The following is a 19,867-nucleotide window of genomic DNA, read 5'->3' on the forward strand; positions in this document are numbered from 1 at the left end:
CAAAGAACAGCCAGCTGGGTATTTGGATAAAGTATTTGGTTAGCAGGTAGAGTGGGGCAAGGAAGGACAGGCTTCTAGTAAGAACTGTGAGAAGTGAAAGCTGGTAAGAAACAGATGGTAAAGAGGATTTAACAAATACTGCCTGGTTTATGTTGGCTCTCTGTGACATTTTTAAAGAAAGGCCTGCAAATGTATTAATCATGATTAATAAGTTTCATTTGTTGCTTGTGCTTCTGTGAATGTGTAAATATAGAGGGACATGGGATCTATGCTTATATCTGAATGGCAAAGGACCCATAATTATTTGAATATATATGCAATTTACAGTTTGTTGGTTAGCTTGCTTGCTTGTTAACAATAGCTTTAACTGGAAAAAGATACAGTTTTCCCTTTATCTAGATAGAAGATTATTGACTTTCCTAGATTAGAGTCTGATGAGGGAAAGAATAGAATAGATTAAATTTTCAAAGAGACCATATACAGTTGATGAGATTCATTTGGTGAGTGGAGCTTTTGACAAGTGGCAGAGAGTAGTAGCTCAGGACTATAACATGTAGTGTGAGTGTGTGGGATTACTGACGAGGCATTTTCATTGCAATAGGATGCTTTTGCTCAGTGCATGCCTTACTTTAGTAAACCATACTAAAGCTTCATTGGGCTTCTTCTGGAAGCCAAAAATAAACTAGGTTCTGTTTTAGGTTGGCATGAAGGTGAGAAGGTGGGTCTAAGATGAACTAAGACATTCCTCTTGGGTTTAGGAACAAAACCAAAGAGACTAATAAGAAATTAAGTTAAAGAATTCATTGAGAGTATATGTAGGACATGGTATTTGCCTAGGTTGCAAAATCAAGGGATCAAAGCAAGATTATGGTGTAAATTGCTAAAAAGTTAAAATAGCTCTTAGAGTAGAAAATCCCTTGGGAGTAAAAGGACATAGAGAACAAAATTTCTTGCCATAGGAGGAACTATATGTAGAACGTCGTTAGTTCAAAAAAAGTAAAATGGCTGGGCGCAGTGGCTCATGCCTGTAATCCCAGCACTTTGGGAGGCCGAGGCGGGTGGATCACCTGAGGTCAAGAGTTCTAGATCAGTCTCGCCAACATGATGAAACTCCGTCTCTACTAAAAACACAAAAAATTAATTGCGCATGGTGATGAGCTCCTGTAATCCCAGCTACTTGGCAGGCTGAAGCAGGAAAATTGCTTGAACCCAGGAGGCGGAGGTTGCAGTGAGCCAAGATCGTGCCATTGTACTCCAGCCTGGGCAACAAGAGCAAAACTCTGTCTCAAAAATAAATAAATAAATAAATAAATAAATAAATAAATAAAGTGTTTTTTTTTTTTAAGTAAAATAATTGATATTCTCTGGAAGATAACATAAAGAATGAAAAAATAGAGCAGCAGAACTCTAAGTATTATGTGGAATAAATCAGTATCCTGGTCAGTCAGTGACTACATATATAGGAGGCAAATAATTAATAGCTTAGAAAGTAAGAAGTTGAAAATTCAAAAGTAAATAGAGAAGGAGGTGCATGGCACCAAGCAATTTTGTTTTAAAAGTAATAAACTGACACATCGAGATCCAGACTCTTCTCACTGTCTTTGCAAATATCAGAAACAGGCTTCTGAATCGATAAGAATGTTTGTTTATCTTGAACATGAGCCAAATCGTAGCAACAATTGGCAGAAGATTGTGCATGAAAAGGAGGCAGGGGAATCAGGGACATATGTTTGTTGTGAGAAAATGCTACTGCCCATGTACAGGGCTTTCTCCAGAGGGATCTGGAGATCAGGGCAAATCTATCACACACAGAATCCCTCCCCTATCATTTTTATAAAGTTGAACTTGGATTGAATTACACAACTTTTTCCCATAAAAGAAAAACAAAAAAGCAAGAGCCTCAAAAAAGCAGCTCATAATTTCAGAAAGTGTGTCAGAGTGGTGGAGAATGTATAGACTGATTGTAATAATAATAAAGCTAATATTTCTTAAGTAATATATGCCAAGCAATGTGCTAAACATGCTATATATGCATTGCTTCACTTCATGATCATAACAAACTTGTGAACAGATAATAATAGTGTCTTTATTTTATGTACAAAAGACAAGTGTGAAGAAGTCAAAGCACTTTGCCCAATTATCAAACAGTTACTAAATATTTATGATATGACAATAACTATTCTAAGAATTTCTCATACTGCAGGTCATTTAATTCTTATTAGATACACCTTTGAGTAATATTATTCCCATTTAAATGATAATAATACAAAGTGGGTGAGTTTAAAAATCCAATTAGCACACCCTAGAGTCTGTATGTTTAACTTTTGAACTAGACCGCTCATATTTTCATTGCCCATGAGCCTGACTGAAGAAGACACTCTCAAACTTTTGTGTGCTCATTAACCGGATCATGAATTTAAGACTCCTCCATGATACTGACAACTAAAGAGGCTGTCATATAGTGAAGAATAATGGAAGCAAAACATTGTAGCTAAATTATTATCTTTACATATTACCAACTTGTATAGTGGTGTAAAAATAACAATAATTAAATAAAGGGACAATTCATGTGATGTTAACTGATTTCTAACTTAAAAAGTATAAAATTTACCCTAAAATATGATCATTGACTTTTTCCAAGACTAGCATGCATGATATAAAATTGTTTAGACTCCACTTTATAAAATATTTAGAAATACACTTTTCTTAATAGAAGGCTAGAAGGTGTGGTGCTCATATTTTAGTTTGCATTTCTTTGTAAAATTTTCATCAATTTCCAAAATATAAAATGTGGTGAGTTCTTCATTGTGTCAAAGTTAAGGAGTGTGCAAATATAAATATATATAAATAAATAATCCCCCTACACAACAACTTTATGCTAGCGTCCAGTTCTCTAGATTAATTTATAATTTACTTCATGAAATCCAAAGACTTGAACTTACTAATGTAGTGTATCTCTCTATCTTCATATAGAATGATATGAACTTGTGCTATGAGTAACAACAACAACAAAATCACAGGAGATGAATGCAAAGACCTCTAGACATTTACAGAAATCGAAGTGTCTTTAAAGTGTCTGCAAGGCAAACTTCGGAAGTGACAGATTTTATTTTAATCATTTATTTTTTGTTATACAACTTTTTAAACTATGGATGACAATTACTCATCTGGTTTTGCAACAAATTAATGAGTATCTGACTATTTAATAGATGTACTTTTCTGAGGATTCCAGTCTTATTCAAAGAGTCAGATGTTGATAAAGAGCTATAAAATCATTAACTATCATTTCAGGCCTAAGATCAGTACTTGTAAAATTGTACCTGTACATTGAAGTTTCCCTAGGCTTTACCAACATCCTGAAGATTTCTGCAACAGATACTCTATAAATTTTTCTCCTCATTTATATCAAAACTAAAACTTTTTCTGACACCAGAAAAATAATGTAGTGGAAATTCAGACACAGGGCAAAAGCATGCTTCACTCAATCATTTATTTTCCCTGTTCTGGATGACTGATTAATACATTTATAGTCCCTGATAAAAACTTACTCTCCACCTATGTCCTCCTAGACATAAATGCATAGATATCAAATACCATTAAGTCAAATTCGTCAGTACACTGGCCAGTCTTCCTGCCTCCTTGCTCATCGATGAATGAGTTACTATGGGAACAGTGGCAGATCTGTGAAGAGCCCAGTAAAAATATTACACTTTAACAGGGATTCCTAGCACTTCATTCCTGAGAACATGTTGGCTTAAAATCTGACATTTTCAAAAACAAAACATTTAAAAAGTCATCTAAAAGCTGTGCTTTAAAAAAATATTTTTTCATCATTTTTTAAAAAGAAAACTGCTCTCATTTGGAAGGCAATAAAATTCTAATTGACATGTATCATACTCATTTAGATATTTTGGTACACATTTAATTTGACAAGAGTGCAAAATGAATTTATCTATGGAAAACCTATAAAGATGGAGTAAATTACTAACAACCATAAACTTTTTTAGAACTAATACCTAATTAAAATAAAGAAGAATAAGCAGTGCAGCCAGTTGTTTTGTTTGTCCGTGATAACAACCGGCTTGATTACAAGGGATTCTCACTTCAAATATTTGAAGCCTCTATCCACATCTTGACAATTATTTTTTTTGGTTTCCTCCCTTTTATAACATTCTACTAGGTTTTTTTTTTTTTTTTTCTCATAAAGGGTATCTGTACCTGGAATAATTAATCTACAGAGCTATACAGTAACAACAATATACTTTGCAATATATTGTTTCCAAATGACCACGCTTCCCAAATGGTCAAGAATAAAGTAAAAAGCTGAAACAAGTAATGAAACATTTTCTTTAAAAAATGTGAAACAAATGGCTTCTATTAATATACACCCCAACAATAGGTTTGGTATGTTGTGTCAGTGTTGAAAAATATTGCAAATACAAAAGTGTATCAGAGTCTGTTAAGTTTCAATGTCCTGTGGTCCTTTTTTCACAGTGTGGATATTAATTTGCCTAGAAAATACTCTGAAAAATTCTCCTTTCTTCACTGTTGAATTTGATACATAAGTGATGTCAATAGATATTAACTAAATGGATGAATAACTAAGCATTCTCATTAGGTAGAAGAAATTGAAGAGAAATAAACAGAAATGAGTAACTGTTTAGTGCCCACTTATGTGATGTCAGGTGTTATGTTTTATGTTATCCATCTTACCTGTTCTCAACAAGTATTCAAGAGAGTTGGGGAAGAATAAAATGAACTGCTTAATTAATTGTTAGCAATGAAAATTCAACGTCTCATTTTTCATAAGGCAATAAGAGAGGAAATTTTATTTTCATTTCTAATTTTTTCACTTTTAGTTACTGCATTTAGAAAGGTATCCTTGCCTGGCATAAAAATTTTTTTAAATGACTATTAAAACCTTATTTATAACTACTGTCACCATTATACTAATTTGTATAGCATTTGAGTATCAGAACCCATGATAAATATTTTGTCAGATAAAGGAAAATGCCTCATGGATTTGCAAAGGTTGTTATCTTTTGAGGTAATGATGACATATAAGAAGGCATTTGAGGAGTTGCTAAAAAGAAAGTTGCAATTATAATTAGTGATTTACTTTTCTGCTCCTCTAAAAATGGAAAAGTGAGAGGAAATGACAAAAGGTTCTTTCTTGCCAGTAATCTCAACTAAACATACATCTTCAAGTATTGTTTTCCTAGACTAACAGCAAAATGAACCGAGGTGTTTTGATTTTGGAGCCCAGAGGGCTTCATTCTGATGTAAATTGATTTCCATTGTTTCTCCTATTGAGAATTTGTGTCTCCAATACAGTACTCTTCCATGATTTAATTAACAAGTATTAATTAAATGTATTCAGAGTTTATTCAAGAATAGTAAATTCTAACAACATTTACAATCTATGTGAAATGCTTTTTTACATTGCTGCTGGTTCTGAAAAACAAGATATGCCACCATGTCAGGGACTTGAGCAACAAAAAAACATGAAAACTAGTTTTCCCGATTGACGGAATGAGTGAGACCAACAATGCAAAAGACATCCATTTATTTTTAATGGCCTTAGATTGAGCTGTGATTCGCTCTGAACTTGTTTCAGGTGCCCCGCCAGCTGCACTTAAATCTGGTTCAATATTCCTACCTCTGACATTTACTTTATGTTTAAAAAATTGGGTTCTAGGATACCCTGTGAAGGCTGACTAGTAAAATACGTACACATATTTTCTTTAAAAGTTTCATACTTATTATGGAAAAAAATGGCACTTATTTTTCACCAGTATGGTTTCAATTTACTGCAGTTCAACAAATATCCTCTAGTACTTCTGCTAGGCAGGAAGGATTCAAAGACGAATGAGGCCAGACCAATGTCTTCGAAGAGCTTATTTAGTTTTAACACTATCCATGTTGGTAGCTCCTGATATTTTATTCATCAGGCAAGACCACTGATTGGTAGTTTTACTGATGTTTGTATTGCACTATTTTCTAATGAGTTCAGCTTCATCATATGTAAATTGAGTTAAAGTGTAAGATCCTTGAGAACTGTGTTTACTCACCATTTAATCTGAATGCCTAGCGGAGGGCCTGTCATATAGTAAGTATGAGTACACATGAGTTGAACAAATGTCTTTTGTGGAATAAGACATGATTCTTTCTGCAGGTGTTATCATTCACGAGGAGGAGAAATAAAAGCATTCACAAAATACAGGTGGCTATGCCTTCCCTTTCAGGATTTTAATGTAGTTTTCATTAACAATATAAGCATTCTAAAAACTTGTTTCTATTGATTTGTGAAAGTTTCTTCTATTTCATTGCTTAAACTATTTTTCTTTGGTTTCTTCCTGCTCAAATTGTTTGATGATGTGAATTGATGAGTATTAATCACCCACCCTAGAAGTTCTTCTCACTGCTTACACATGTAATCATTAGTAGAAGGAGAAACTCTATGTTGTCATAATGGAATAGCTTTCAAAATACCAAGGAAAGAGTTCAGAAACAGAAACACTCAACAAGTCTGCCTGGCCAGCATGATAAGCAATGACTTTATACTTTATACTCCTTAGCAGGAATTAAAACATTAATTCCAACAGCTTTGTTGTAACAGTGGTTTATTACACATCCTCAGTGTTCAATTTTTCAGCATTTGCCAAATGTACTGCCTAGACATATGGTAATAATTCACTTTGAATATTCAAATGCTTGATCTTTCTATTGCATTTTAAAATTCATATAGTAACAAAGTAATTTTGGTTTCCATTGGCAATTTTACTATACTCATGAAATGTTTCTTTAGGGACCTTTATACTTCTTATTTTGAGAGAAATGGTCTTCTTTATGAACATGTATCTGCTGGTTATTACAGAGATACAAAACATGAAACAGCATGTTTTGGCACCTATGAAGAACAAAATCTAAAAAACAAAATATCTGTTGGATGCATACACATTTTCTGTTATTTCATTCAGAAGAAAAATTGCCTCTTTTATTGTTCAAGATAGTCTCCACATGAGTTATATAATCTCCACTTAAAATTTGCCAACAGCAATAAATTTGGTTAGAACAAAATACCTTGGTTAAAAATATTCAAAGTCATTTAAATGAAATTTACTAATCCCAAATGCTGTAGGCTTTAAGCTCTTTATTCTAATGTTTGGAGTGGATTTGTAAGCCCATCTTTAAGGAACAATCCTTATTCAATTTTGTTATTTTTCAACATGACTAACCAAAAGACTTAGAATTCTGAGAAATGATGTTGGGATATAAGTAGCAGACAGATGATCTACCAAAATCCCCTCTAACTCAGAATATTTGACTTGATGATGAGACTGAGTTGATAACATATTTCAGACATAGATTCAGAAATTATTTTGCAACTTCTAAGTGTGTGGTGTAAGAAGAAAAACAGTGAAACCCACAAAACTTAACCATAGTTTTCACAATGGATAGGACCTATTTGTTGGACTTTTTTTTTTTAAGAAAATGTTATATTAAGCCATAATTTAATTATGATTATGCTGTCATAAATATAGTTGTTTTACTTATATTGTCTTATTCAAACTATCCAACTGCATAATTTCCAACTTTTTGGAATAGTTTGTGTACATCTAGAATACAAAAACCAAAGAATAAAACTACTGGCCAGGCGTGGTGGCTCCCGCCTGTAATCCCAGCACTTTGGGAGGCTGTGGCAGGAGGTCAGGAGTTTGAGACCAACCTGACCAACAAGGTGAAACCCCATCTCTACTAAAAATACAAAAATTAGCCAGGTGTGGCAGCAGGCAACTATAGTCCCAACTACTTGGGAGGCTGAGACAGAAGAATTGCTTGAACCCGGGAAGCGGAGGTTGCAATGAACTGAGACAACACCACTGCACTCCAGCCTGGTTGATTGAGTGAGATTCTGTCTCAAAAAAAAAAAAAAAAAAAAGCCAACAACAATTACTATGTTTTCTTCTCTCAAAGCCATTTTACAAGATTTTTTTAAAATTCTCTACTTTGGAGTTAAATCAATTTTTTGCATGTTTATTTGTTTGTTTAAACTTGGTCCAACATAGCATATTTTTTGTATCAGCCACGTAGAGGGGATACTTTCCCAACCCATCCAATGCACCATATGCTTGTAAGTTGAGGAAAATGGTGCAGGAGTCCATATGAAGAATAAGCCATGTGTCAGTCATAGTATTCAAATTACTGGATTGCCTGGAAGAGTCACCTAAGTGAAACTGAGGATTGATAAAATAAAATGATCTAGAGAATCACTTCAAATAATTGTCAATGGTGGTTTAAGATGAGCATCTTTATCTTTCATGAAGAAAAACACTTATGAAAGTGATAATGTCCCAATCTTCTGCTTTGATAAGAAATTATGTTGATAAAATAATTTACCAAAAATAAAGATGAAAGGTATATTTTATAAGTAAATGAAAAACAATAGCATTGGTACATGAGATGAGAAAATTGGCACAAAACAATCTCAATTTCTCCATTTTAACCAATGAAAACTTGAATTAGATGATCCCTAAGGAGGTCTCCTATTACTTTAAGATTTCATGAAAGTATATAAATTATTAAAGAAGCATAATTTTATAAATCACAGAGGTTACAAAGGTATCAGTAACCTATGGTAGCACCTGACTTTCTTCTACATTAACAATGGTGGTAGATCAAGAGGGTTAGGAGAAGATGAAACAAACAAACAAAAACAGTTAGCAAAGATGATCAAGGGGTTAAATGATTGAGAACTTGTCAGTCACTAAGGTCCCAGAGTTAATTAAGCCCAAGTGATTAAAATTCCATAATATAATTACAGGTTGTAGTGTAAAGTATTTGGCCCAAAAAGTAAAAAGAATCCAAATGCTGCCTGCCCTCACTAACTAAATAGAGACATACAGAAGCATTTTTTTTCCATAGTAGCTTTGTTAACATGGGTGCCGAGCAATTACATGTAACTTAATTTTCAAGCTCATAATCATCAATATTATTATTCACAGAAACAGCTTCCTAGAGGATAAAAAATTATGTAGAATCTTGGAAAAATGAAAATATTTCGGAAGACTTGTTTTTAAAGTCTATTATTAGCTTTTTCTCTCTCACTCGCTTACTCTCCCGATCTCCCACTTTCTCTCTTTCTCTGCGCCATATTATTCAGTGAATGCCAACTACATGCTATGATATGAGCTCTTTGGATGACCTAGTTAAAATCGGCTTGCACTTCGTCAGTTCAAAATCAAAGACCCGAGAGGCTGAGTGAGGACTCCGGAGGTCGTTTATCTCAGACCCCTGCCTTGAGGAGTCACTGTTCTAACCCATCCTAGACTGAGGTTGGACGAATCTTTTCCAAAGGACCCCAGGGTGCTATAGAAGCTGTGCTGGTGACTCAGTTCTCTGCATTCTCCTTCGCAGTCAGGGTCCAATCAAAGTTCCTGAGAGGTGGAAAGGCCACCGCACGTTTAGATGTTCTGTCTTTCAAACGTACTCGAAATGAGTTTCTCACAACGAGCGGCCACTTAAAACTTCCTAGGCTATCTGAAAATAACAGAGATTTAACTGTTTCTTTAAAGAACTAAACTTCACTTGATATATTGAGTCTTCTTTCTGTTCCTTAGAACAGTCAGTTAACTTACCAATCTTCCATTTTCTCTTCATGTTGGGCATTTAGTGGATATCTGGGTATTATTTAATCACTTATTTCCCGGGGTAGTGAGGACTGTAGTGCAGATAAGTTAATTATTTGTGAATTTGTCATACAATTTTCAGGAGCACAAAAATGTATTTTATTTAAATATTTTAGGGAATTAAAAATAAAAGGACATCTCTGATTCATGTGGAAGAGAAACTGGGTCAAACATCGGCAAGTGATATTTTTCGCTGTTCACATGCAAATTTGCACTTGGAACTTTGAATTCAGTTAATGCTTATGATGATAGGAATGTCATGAGTAGACTTCGAATTTAGGATGTGTCTAAGTTACTGTGGTTTCAAGACCATTTATTAATCGTAGATGCCCTGGATATATTCTATTCTTCTAGGATCCAGGACTGGTGACTTGACTTGGTTTTTGGCCACAAATTTCTATATTAATTACATTTTGAAAGATTTTATGTTTATATGTATGTGCCTTTTTCCTGTTTTTCTGAAGCATCTTGTGAGAAACATCTTTGCCCTTCTGATATTCCATCACAGACCGACTCTACCTCCAAATCCAGGAATTCAGGTCACAGTCACCAATAGATGGCATGGACCTCAAAAGGAGCCAGAGCAAAGCTCGTTAAGAGTTCTTCATCAATCCCATCAGATTACCAAAAAATAATTCTAAGTGCTTGCTCAGAGGATAGTGGCTCCTCTTCCTTTTTAAAACTCAAGAATAAAACATGATCCTCCCAAGTTAAGAATAATGCCAATGATGATATGTATGAAATCAGACAGCTCTTACATGAGAGGCAAACTTCTAGCTATGTGTCTTTACTGCATATATGTCCAATGCTCCCCAACTATACATTAAAGGAAGAAGAAAAATATGACTCTAAAACAAACGTTTAGAACCTACCTAACATAAAAAAAGGAATCAATAAAACATGAATTTCATGGTGTCTTCTCAGAACGCAGGCCAGAGAGCCTCCCTGGAAGGAAATACCTGGAACTCATTCATGTTTGAAAACTCGAGGAATCTATTTAACCTAACTTTCTGAAATTTGGGGGCTTATCTGTAGCCTGTTTGCCTTCCATTTCTAAAAGATTTAGTACATTATAGAGGTAGATTTCAAATCAGTGGGTAAAGGGTGACATAAATAAATAATGTCTAACTTCTTTACAAAATAATACAGTATTTGTATTATATATCTTAGGAGTCAGCAAACTTCTTTTTGTAAAGGACCGAATAGCAAATAGTTTGGGGTTCGTAGGTCTCTGTCACTCTTTTCAACTCTGTCATTGTAGTGTGAAGGTAGTCATAAACAATACATAAACTATTTGTCATGGCCAAGTTTGGCTTGCTGGAAAACATATTTGGCCCACTGGCTCTAGTTTTACAACCCCTGCCTTAGACCACAAAATTTCAAGAAATATAAAGATTTAAATGTAAAATAATAAAACAATAAAAGTACTAGAAGAAAACATAAGGGAAAAGTAGTCTAATGATGACAAAATATATTATTAATTATAATCTCAAACAAAACAAATGATAAACTTGACTATGTATAATTTTAAAAATAACAAAAGCATGAATAAACACTAAAAGGCTGGGCATGATGGCACATACCTGTAATCCTGGCTACTCGGGAGGCTGAGACAGGAGGATCACTTGAGCCCAGGAGTTTGAGGCTGCAGTGAGCTAAATTCACAGCATTGCACTCTAGCCTGGGTGACAGACTGAGATTCTCCCCTTAAAAAATTGATAGACAAACATGTTTGCAATTCATACCATAGATCAGGGGTTCCCAACTCCCAGACCACGGACTAGTACTGGTTCACGACCTGCTAGGAATCAGGCCGCACAACAGGAGGTGAGTGGTGGGCAAGTGAGCATTACCACCTGAGCTCCATCCCCTGTCAGATCAGCAGCGGCATTAGATTCTAATAGGAGTATGAACCTTGTGGCAAACTGCACATGTGAGGGATCCAGATTGTGTGTTCCTTATGAGAATCTGATGCCTGATGATCTGAGGTGGTACAGTTTCATTCCAAAGCCATCCCCTACAACCCTGGTCCATGGAAAAATTATCTTTCATGAAACCAATCTCTGGTGCCATAAAGTTTGGGGACTGCTTCCATGGACAATAGACTGATACTTTTACTTCATGAAAAACCCTCCTCTAAAAAAATGGGCAAAAGATATGAAAAGATAGCTCACAGAACACAAATATAAATGGATCTTAAACATATGACCCATACTCTGAGCCTCATTCCTAGTAGGAAAATTAAAAATTAAAATGACCATGACTTACCATTTTTCATCCTTCAGATTAGCAAAGATTAAAAAGTTTGATAGTATGTTACATTCATGAGGGTGAATAGGAAGAGGAACTCTTCAATTTTCCAGATATTTGCATAAATCAATGTATATTCTATGAAGGTCAATTTTTTATTTAACCTCACATGAAAATATTTAAAATAGTGGCCAATTGAGAAATATAGATTTCTATTGACACTTTGAAACATGTTTGGGTTTAACTTTAAAATTCAATTGATGAAAATCTAATGCAGCAATAAAAATTTTTCTGTGGATTAATGCATCAAGCACCCACAGGAAATTTATCCTCACTTACTTCATCATAAGTCAGTGCAATTTCATGTAGATACAGATTTTGAAAGTATTGTCACACCTATTATTTAGATGTTTTGTGACCTGATTTTTAAATTACAGCTTTGCAGAACTCTTTGGCATCACCTAAAGACAGTAGCATATTATCTCTATTTCATGTAGTGTTGGTTAATTCATAAAGACTTTCTAATTTTCAATGTATTTTTTTACTATGAATGCTCCAGGTGTGTTTCTGTATTTGAATTTCTTGTGCCTGTCCACTTTTTTCAACAATTTTATAATTTCTGATAATCCTGCCCATGATTCATATTCATAAAAATCCCTGACTAGTCACTTTTAACTCATTGTGATCACAAAGCCTTGGCTGGCATTCTTCGAGAGAGTTTGTACACTTATCTTGATCTTACCACTTGCATATTGTTGTATTAATATTGAAGTTAAGAAAAATAACTACAGAAATTTCAGATAGTGAAGACTGGGGAAGACTGGAGCTAAAAGCAAATATTCTTGCTTTATATAATAGGAATGTGGGATCCTAATAGGCAATCCATCTTCGATCATGTTTTAGCACTGAAATGATCAGATAAATCATGATTCAGAAACTTAGACAGATGTGTGAAGGCTGGATTCAAGACCTAAGAGATTATAAGCAAGAAAAGTTTAACTAGAAGGCTACTATTATAATCCATAGGGAATGAAGGATTCAAAATAGGAGTTAAGAATCAGGAAATTGTTGAATTAATGCATAAGGCCATCTCAGTGTGGAGGAAGGGGAGTTTACCTGGGATTTTACTTTGCCCACTCATTCTAATGTCTCTTATATTAGGGTAACTATACTTAGTTTTTACAGGAGAGTTTTAAGCACATTTCTCATCTTGTTTGAATAATATAGCTGTCGTCTGCTTAGCACCATGACCCTTTACTATGATAAAAAAATTGTAAGCATTAATGTCATATGCTGCTCTACAGCTAGTAACCTATTTCTGCTAATTCATTGGTGACCTCATATTTCAGGCAGGTTTTTCACTTTGAAGCCTTATCATTTATACTTTCCATTGGAAAATTAGAGTTTTAACTAATCTTTTAATGAAGATGTCATTGCAAGCTGCACAAATGCTAGCTGAAACATATGGAAGCTTTGTGGTATTTGGGAATACATGGTTTTCAGCAAATAATGAAACAAAATCTTTCATCTGGATGAGATATATTGCATAAATGAAGCTGGTTGAACAAATAGACATTGCTGATATTTTTCACTTCATTAGGATACACACTGGCAACAAGTCCAGTACTCTTCTTATAGCTGCCTAAGCCAACTGGACAGTCTGAATACAGGTAATGGTTTATTTTCTTCTAACTGTAAAAATTGGTCAGGTTTGCAAGAGTGAATTTTTTATTCACAGAGGTGCTGAATGGTTAGTGGGGTTGATGTGGAAGTAATAGAAGGACTAGTTGTCAGATTCACACTGATTTCTGTGATTCTTTGATCTGAATATGATATTCAGTGTGATCAACCAGAGTCATCATAAAAGAGAAGTTACAGGTCAGGACCCTGGGGCCAGACTCCCAGGTTTCAAAGTAACTTCCTCAGTTGAAGTTCAGTTGACTGTGGACAAGTTATTTAATTTCTCAATGTCTGAATTTTTCTCACATGCAAATTGTGAATGAAAATATTACTTCATATGGTGTAATATGAATATTAAGTGAGTAAAATACATATAAAGTGCTTAGAATATGTTATAGCCCAATAGCAAGCATTTAATAGATATGGGAATTACTGATATTAGTTCTACCTGGTGACAGAATTGATGGTGGTGATTAAACTGGTGGCTAACTTTTGAGATTAACATGTTACTTTCAGAAAAATACCACAATTTCTGGAAATGTCTAGTTCAGGTCAGCTAAGAAGTTCATCTTATTAGGACATTTTGGTTAAAATTTTCCTCTACGAAATAAAACTGAGCTTATATAAGGCGAGGACCACCTAGAGGAAAAAGGTCATTTACTTTAGGAGCAATGATGTTCATATCTTCTAAGACGTTTTTCATCCCACTTTACAAAAGCTTTTTGTTCTTATTTTGCTACATGAACCCCGAATACAGAATTTTTTCTTTGTTGTGACTGTACTCAGCTGGTCACTCACCAGCTCAAACCAAAGAAGGATTCTGACTGCTCAGAAAATGTATTGAATAAGAAGACCAGAAACCAAATAATATTTTGGCCCTTTTCTTCACATAATTCTTCGTAATAAGTAGTTCATTTCTTCTTAAAAAAAAAAAAACCTTCACAAATCTTGCTCTTTTTATTTGGGCAAAGGGAAAAGAAACTTTTATTTCAGTACTTTTTTGTAGGTCAAATGGCACTATAAAGAATCCAATCAGTTTAAAAAATAATTTAATAATAAACAGAAAAAGAACTCTCTGCAAAGAGCATCTATAGGAATCGCCAGAGGTCACTTAAGGAACCACAGTTGCCTGACATATATTTTCTTTAAAAGGTTTTTCGTTTCCCAATAAGAATATTCATATTCATTATTCCATGAACTTTGCTACTGTTCTGTCTTTATATAACTTCAAACTCACTTGTTTTATGAGTTCATGAGTTTTACAGTAAACTTTGACTGGTCATGCTAGTTGAGACAGAAGAGAATATAGAAAATGAGTGTCTTCAAATCACAATTCAAATAATAAGTTATTCTCCCAAAAGTAGGCAGTGCTATGGCTAACCTATGCAATAACGTTATGGGAATTAAAAATGGAAACTGTTCAAGCAGGTGCTGTTTTGAACCAGAACAAATAGTGGAGTAAGCAGAGCTTCCACTTGCCTCTTAAGTGATCTTGTCCAGTGTTCAATTTATTCAACTATGTGTGATAGCTTGACTTTGAGGAAAATAAAATTTTACTTGGCAGTTTTACTTGGCAACTTAATAGTAGAGGCAAAAATAAAGGTGGTCCTAGGAAACTAATTCATATTTTACTTTAAATAATTTTAGTATTTAAATATCAGTGCAACAAAATTAAAGATATTAAAAATAATTCAGTGGTTTAGCATTCATAATCCTTCCATCCTCTCCCAACTATATCTGTTTTGTATATTATATTAAACATTTATCCCACTTACTATATATAGTCCCACAAAAGTACACATATTAATTTTCCTTAATAGTAGCCATAAATACGTGCATGTTTCATGTAACCTTATTCATTATATTTTTGATGACCGAAAAATATACCATTTTAAGTAAATTTATTGCAGTGGTTCATGATTAAATTTTTTCTTAGTTTTTGCAACCTCATTTATCAGTAATCACCTTTTTACACTGTGATCTCAAAGTGCTGGTATTTCAGTGAAATTACCAAGATTTCTCTCTCTGAAATGTACATGTGTTATTCTCTATGGAAAGTTTTTCCTCATGTTCTCCTACTTATTCCCATTATTTTTTTTCCAGAGAATCCTGCTCATCCACCATGTCTTAGCTTGTAGGTTACTTCCTATGGCAGATAATGTCACTTAACCAATAGCCAAATGCTGCTTGATCTTATTTACATAAATGTTGAACTTTACTAGTAAGAAGTTAATTTTACAATGAGTATGGGCCCTCCACTAGTGCCAGAGTATGAATTATTATGAAATTTACTTAATCATGGGAATCTTATTCCCTTGTGTCAAAATTTCACTTTATCATCCTCTCACTAATGAGGCCTATGACATCATTCATTCTGGCAAAGGCAATAGTGTATTCTCATGATAAAAAGAGAAACCTGGCCAGGCATAGGGGCTCATGTCTGTAATCTTAGCACTTTGGAAGGTTGAGGCAGGAGAATCACTTGAGGCCAAGAGTTTGAGATCATTCTGAGAAACATAATAAGACCCTGTCTCTAAAATAAAAAATAAAAGTTTAGCCAGGTATGTTAGCACATTCCTGTAGTCCTAGCTAGTTGGGAGGCTGAAGCAAGAAGACTGCTTGAGCCCAGAAGTTCGAGGCTTCAGAGGGCTAGGATAACACCACTGCACTCCAAGTCTGGGAGACAAAGTGAGACCGCGTCTCAAAAACAAAACAAAACAAACAAACAAAAAACAAAGAAGGCACAACTTCTTGAGGAACAAATCCATGGTCTTACTCCATTCTTTTTTCCCTTGGATGTGACACCATGGACCTGCAGCAACCATCCTTACCAAAAATTGAAAAGTCAGCATGCTTAACTGGTGGAGTAGCATGGTGAAGTAGGATGGGGAAACCGAATGACATATTTGATGGCATCACTAGCTTCTGATGACATCACCAGGCTTTGGTTTCAAATTTGGCACTGCCTACCACATGCCCTGTTTTGTAAGTTAATTGAGTATATTTATTTAATATCTTTGTTTTGCATAAAAACTAAATATTTTTATATGTAAACCACTGCTAATCGGGTAGTCTATTATTGATAATCAATTCTATCGAACTTTTTCACTTTATTTGTAAAACCTACTCTAGACACCCATATCTTGTCTGGGTGCCACTTCTATGTGATTCAATAGCAGAGGCATCCACTATTAAAGAAGATATCAGAAAATTTTAAAATTGCCTATTCATCTAAATAAATACATTACTATATTTTAGTTATGTTAGTGTTAGATTACAAGGAATATGTTTATCTTTTTAAATATTTAACCTTGACATCTAATGTAGTGCTCATCTCCTAATAAATACTGTGTACTAAATAGATATTCATGAGAGAAAGAGTTGAGGTATTCTATTATATTCTCTTTTACTGGTTATCATAAATCATTTTGTGACAATGGGTATATAGTTAAAACCTTAGAAAAATGTTTTAACATTATAATTATTGTATAAAAGTTTACGTATATTTTGTGCATTTTTATTATAGTACTCTTATTTTCATATCATCTACTACTCAAAGTTAGGACAAACTCAAAATTAAGAGCACAGTTCTCTAGACTGCCAAGTATGTCCATGACTTTAGACATCAGTTGAAAGTTTTGAGATTCCTAGGACCACCCACATTTAGACTAGAACCCTCACATTTGATAACTTGCTAGAATGACTAACATAACTCACGATATCACTATACTAACCATTAGTTTTGTTATAGTGCAAGGATACAAATTAAAAACATCCAAAAGAAGAAACATATAGGGTGGAATGTGGGACTAGGAGAAGCTTCTAAATAAAAACCTACTGAGTTCTAAAGAGACATGTTACCCTTCTGATATCATAATGTAGCAATAGCATATAGATTATTGCGAACTCAGGCCACTTACTCTAGCTTTGGTGTCCAGACTTTTGATTAAGTCTTAATTTTGCAAGGATTGTTGATTGAGTTTTTCAACACATGGATGAATGAAATCTGCAGCTCATGTTCCTGGAGGTTGGGCTGATATCTCATGGCCCAAAGTCCTGACTCTTTACTTTTTATTATAGCAACTTCTGGAAATGTACATTTCCTTTCCTTTCCTTTTTTCAAAAAATAATTTTAGCATTTGTTTTAGATTCAGGAGGTATATGTGCAAGTTTCTTACATGGGTATATTGCAGGATGCTAAGGTCTGGGGTATAACTGATTCCATCACCCAGATACTGAGCAGAATATTAGACCTTTGAATATTAGATCTTAGAATATTAGACCTTCGTCAGATACATAGTTTGCAAATATTTTCTTTCATTCTCTAGGTTGACTATTGACCCTGTTGATGGTTTCTTTTGCTGTCCAGAAGCTAGTTAGCTTAATTAGGTCCCACTTGACAATTTGTTATTGTTGTTGTTGTTGCGATTGCTTTTGAAGACTAAATCGTAAAATCTTTCCCAAGGCCAATTTCCAGAATGGAGTTTCCTAGGTTTTCTTCTAGGATTCTTATAGTTTGAGGTCTTACATTTAATCCGTTAAACCATATTCAGTTAACTTTTGTAGATGGTGAAAGATAGACCATTTTCATTCTTCTTCATATTTTTCTTCTTTTGTCTCAATAGTGCCAGTAATTCATAGATTTCTCAAAGACTTCCCATATTTCTCAAAGACTTTGTTTATTTTTCTTAATTTTTTTATTTTTTTCTCACTGGGTTAGAAAGACTGTTCTTCAAGCTCTGACGTTTTTTAATTCTGCTTGGTTCAGTCTATAGATAAAGCTTTCAAATGTATTTTTAAATTCCTGAAGTAAATTTTTTAATTTCAGAAGCTCCAATTGATTTCTTTTTATGTTTATCTCTTCCTTCATTTCCCGCATTGCTTCAGAAATTTCTTTTTTTATTTTCAACCTTGTCTTGGATCTTGTTGAGCTTCTTTGCAATCCATGCTTTGAATTCTTTATCTGTCATTTCTGAGCTTGCCTTTTGGTTAAGAACCATAGCTGGACAGCTAGTGTGATCCTTTAATGGTGTCACTACATTCAGATTTTTTATGGTGCCAGAATTCTTTTGCTGGTTCCTTCTCATCTGGAGTTGTTGGCACTTCTAATATTTGTAATTATTTTTGTGCAGGTAGAATTTTTTTATTCCTGCCCTATAATATTATTATTTTTTAAAATTTTATTTTCCCTTTCCCTGCTCTCTAGTTGGTGTGAGGTAGAGAATGTTGGGTAAGGTCTTATCGTTTTGCTTCTGTAGCCCTATGCACTTTGGTTGGGAGGTTTTATATTGAGCCCTGTGGTTTGACCTACAAGCCAGAAGGTGTACTTATGACTAACAGGCTGCTCTCCCAGGCAAGTGTTTGCTGTGAATGTCTGGAGTTCTATACTGTCAATATGCAACCAATGTGGCTGAGTACATTGTTTACTAGGAGAAGCTCTCTGCTGCCTCAAACAAAGGGCTGGTCCATGGAGTCCACAGTGGTTTGATCTCCTTGCTCAGGCTTGGGAGAATGGGGCAAAATAGGTGAGACCAGACTGGGCAGGCTACCTACATGCCCCCTGATAGCACTCAAAAGCACCAGGACTAAGAGAATCTAGTGGGCAGTCACCGTATGCCTGGAGGTGTGCCTAAGTGCCCCCAAGTTCTCTGAACAATGAAGGGGGCAGCCTGAACTCCTAATTCAGAAAAGTGAGTGTTCCAGATGCTTGGATATCTACCTGGATGTGGCATGTAGAGGGCCCCACTGCATCACAATCTCTGCTCAGGAAGTGTTGGGCAGCTCAGGCTGCTAATCTATGTGAATTGGGTGCTCTGAATGCCTGGAGATATGTCTGGGTATGGGGTAGAGAGGGCCCTGCTTCACCACTGTCTCCGCACAGGAAAGATGGGCTACTTAGGCTACTGATTAAGGTGGGTGGGTGCCTATAATGCCTGGAGATAGTCCTAGGAATAGAGTGGAGAAGGCCCCATTTTACCACAGGCTCTGCACAGGAAGAGTGCGGGGGCTCAGGCTTCTAATCTGGGTGAGTGAGTGCTCTGAGTGCCTGGACATCTTCCATGTGTAAAGCAGAGAAGGCCTTGCTTCAACACAATCTCTGCACAGGAAGGGTGGAGAGGCTCAGGCTTCTGGTCCAATTTAGTGGGTTCTCCAATAGTTGGAGATACACCTGAGCATGCAGTAGTGAGGTTCCCATTGTGCCCAATCTCTATTCAGGGAGGGTAGGGCAGCTCAGGCTGCCAATCTAG

General features: G+C 35.0%; 1 long non-coding RNA gene across 1 annotated transcript in view; it reads right to left on the reverse strand.

The window, feature by feature from the left end:
* Window positions 1-11,272: 11,272 nt before the first annotated feature.
* LOC139357095 (uncharacterized) overlaps window positions 11,273-19,867 on the reverse strand; it is a 67,841-nt gene continuing 59,246 nt past the window's right edge. The window contains exon 3 of the long non-coding RNA XR_011609728.1: window positions 11,273-11,395. This is a non-coding gene — a long non-coding RNA (uncharacterized lncRNA). The remainder of the gene's footprint in view (window positions 11,396-19,867) is intronic.

Source organism: Macaca nemestrina, chromosome 11 (assembly GCF_043159975.1).
Source record: "Macaca nemestrina isolate mMacNem1 chromosome 11, mMacNem.hap1, whole genome shotgun sequence".
NCBI lineage: Eukaryota > Metazoa > Chordata > Mammalia > Primates > Cercopithecidae > Macaca > Macaca nemestrina.